The sequence below is a fragment of the Pseudophryne corroboree genome, unplaced genomic scaffold (assembly GCF_028390025.1).
Source record: "Pseudophryne corroboree isolate aPseCor3 unplaced genomic scaffold, aPseCor3.hap2 scaffold_369, whole genome shotgun sequence".
In the NCBI taxonomy this organism is placed as follows: Eukaryota; Metazoa; Chordata; class Amphibia; order Anura; family Myobatrachidae; genus Pseudophryne; species Pseudophryne corroboree.
Genome location: NW_026970021.1, coordinates 400,574 through 403,790, shown reverse-complemented (window position 1 = coordinate 403,790; position 3,217 = coordinate 400,574). Strand labels below are relative to the sequence as shown.

The 3,217-nt window shown below is 39.5% G+C and overlaps 1 non-coding gene across 1 annotated transcript; it reads left to right on the top strand.

Moving 5' to 3' along the window:
- The first annotated feature begins 685 nt into the window (after positions 1-685).
- Positions 686-759, top strand: TRNAN-AUU (transfer RNA asparagine (anticodon AUU)). Its single transcript has one exon. It is a non-coding gene; the product is annotated as a tRNA-Asn (tRNA).
- Positions 760-3,217: the final 2,458 nt, after the last annotated feature.

Below are 3,217 nucleotides of genomic sequence, written 5' to 3'. Positions count from 1 at the left end.
ACTGCTCAGCACACATCTCTCCCCCCGCTCAGCACAGCGTGATGTGTGCTGAGCGTACGGGGGGTGGGGGGGGCGCTCATTTCACCCCCTGTGTAGGGCATTCTGTGTGTATCCAGCTTAACAGGTGTGAGCATCATACAACTACTGACTTGCGAGTAACTATACAGCAGCTCCATAGCTTGTGACTTGAAGAAACACCAGTTAACCCCGGGAATGCTGCAGTCAAAGCAACAATTCCTCTTCTTCAATTACCATTTTAATAATAGGGTAAAGAAAATGAAGTGGATTTTAGAAAGAAAATAATACTGTCAATATACTATTAAAACAAATTAAAATGGTAAAAGTTATTGTACTTTAAGTAAAAATAAAAGAGACAAAATATCAATCCCAGTTTTGGATTACTTTAATTAACAAAAAAAATGCATATAGCAGAGGATAGTTTCAATCTGCCTACCTCTGGGTTATGGGCCCAGCATGCTTCCATTGCAGTACTCTGCTGCACATGTAAGTGCAAGAGATCCTGAAGCACTCACTCATCATGGGAAAGTACCAATGTGTTTCTTCGTTGGTTGATGGAAGAAACATCTTACAAAAACTCTCCAGATTATTGACTTTTTAAAGTTTTTCTAGGAAACGTTTTAGATGAATGCTTATTAGCCTTTGTCAGTATGGACTTTTGCAAAGTGTCTCTGTGGCGCAATTGGTTAGTGTGTTTGGCTATTAACCAAAAGGTTGGTGGTTCAATCCCACCCAGGGACGTAATTAACCTTGTGATCAGATTTTGGTGATATTAAGTAGACAAGTCAAAATTTCAAACCTCCTCTTATGGTGTAGGGTACATGGCCTTCTCTGATGTAATCAGAGTTAGATTTGATTCAGTGATTTTATAAAAAACAGCTAGGAAGCACAATTTAGCAGTGGGTTGCAGAGAAAAAAAATATGCTGGCAGAAAAATCCAATCGAGTGATTAAACAGCTCTTCATTTTCTGGCTTTATTTTTATGCTAACAAATTTGTTCTCTGAAAAGTGTCCACAAAGCCAAGTCTCTGATTAACACCTTTGTAAGGATGGTTTTTCACCTATTACTAAATTAAACTTGCTTCATTGGAAAGGCAGCAAGATGCATCCTCATTTCAATGTCTACTGAAATAATACAAGTTGACACCAGGAAACATTAACGCCACTGCATCCTTGCTGCTTTCTCATGTGGAAGTCTGTTTAATGTGAAAACAAATGTGTGTGTTTTTTTCAACCTGGAAGCCCAACATCGATTAAGATCGATCTTAAATAGACCCCTGGGTTTTAAGGATAACCATGGTTGAGTCCAATGGTTAATTCACATTGACCGAAGTTCTAATTAAGTCACCTGTGCTCAAGCATGATATCCTTAAAATCTGGATTGCAATGACAGCATTTTGGAACTATGCCTAAGGGTTTAATTTTTACATTTATCCACTGACAATAAATCTACCTACAATATCCCTGTAACTGTTATGATTACAGTATTTCACTAAATAATTTAATTTGCTGAACCTTCTGTAAAAAGAAATATTAAGCTGCTGTAATTCCCAGATGCAGCAAATTTGTTAGCTAGTGGGCAAAACCATGTGCACTGCAGGGATGGGGGGGGGGGGGGGGGCAGATATAACATTTGCAGAGAGATTTAGGTGGGTTATATTGTTTGTGTGCAGGGTAAATACTGGCTGTTTTGTTTTTACACTGCAATTTAGATTTCAGTTTGAACACACCGCACCAAAATCTAACTCTCTCTGCACATATTATACACCCCCCCCCCTGCAGTGTACATGGTTTTAGCTAATAAATTTGCTGCTGTGATCAGATCTGAGTTAAGCCCTATGTATTTGGCACTAGCAAAGGGTTAGAGGCCTTGCTGTAGAGCTCACACCTTTCTTATCATGCATTGTAATATTTCCTATGTCCTGATGTTGTGCTCTCTGCTCCATCCAAGTAAACAGCAATGTAGCATGGCTATCAAAGAGCGTGAAGATTGCAGATTTCCTGGGATTAATGCTAAGGAATGCTATTCCAGAGGCTGCTGCTTTAATTCAAGTGTCACTGGGGTTAAATGGTGTTTTTACCTTAAAAACACAGGTAGAGTATATAGTACAGTGGTAAAGTGGGAGCATGTAGTGCTATTGATTACAGATTTGATGGAGCTTAAACATGGATAAGGTCCATGGCTCTAAGAGTTTATCTTGTGTATCCTTTATTCTTAGTCATGGTCAGATAAGATTAGAAAATACCATTTAAGTGGAAATTTCCTGTTAGCTGTTTTTCAGTTTGCTCAACTGTCTGATTAACTGGTCCTAAAAAAGGACCAAAGGAGCTAAATTGCCCTGTGATCTAGCTAAATTGCCCCAGTTAAAAAAAAAAAAAAACTAAGCTGCTGTAATTCCTGGATGTTTCCTTACTGCATCAACAGGAAGTGACAAGAAACAATGTAATGTGGAACCGTACAGCAGAAGGGATTGCGGCTACCCCACAATAAGTGCAGCGGAATGTAAGAAGAGGCATATACAGTGTGGTGTGGCTGTAGATGAGCTTAGTGGTTTCTGTTAGAGTTCTTCTACTTCTAACTACTCGTACATAAATGAGTAAGCCGCCGATTTATTAAACCTGGTGAAATGATAATTTGCATGGTGATAAAGTACCAGCCAATCAGCTCCTAATTGCCATGTCACAGGCTGGGTTTGAAAAATGACAGTTAGGAGCTGACTGGCTGGTACTTTATCACCTTGCACTTTATCAGTTCACCAGGCTTAATAGATCTGCCCCAATGTTTCAAAATGGAATGCATCAAGAGAACGGTGTTGGTAGTATAAAACTACCTACAGCACCTGGTATTCCCAGGTGGTCTCACATCCAAGAACAAACCAGGCCTAAAATCAGGTGATATTGGGCATATACAGTGTGGTGTGGCTGTAGATGAGCTTAGTGGTTTCTGTTAGAGTTCTTCTACTTCTAACTACTCGTACATAAATGAGTAAGCAGCCGATTTATTAAACCTGGTGAAATGATAATTTGCATGGTGATAAAGTACCAGCCAATCAGCTCCTAATTGCCATGTCACAGGCTGGGTTTGAAAAATGACAGTTAGGAGCTGACTGGCTGGTACTTTATCACCTTGCACTTTATCAGTTCACCAGGCTTAATAGATCTGCCCCAATGTTTCAAAATGGAATGCATCAAGAGAACG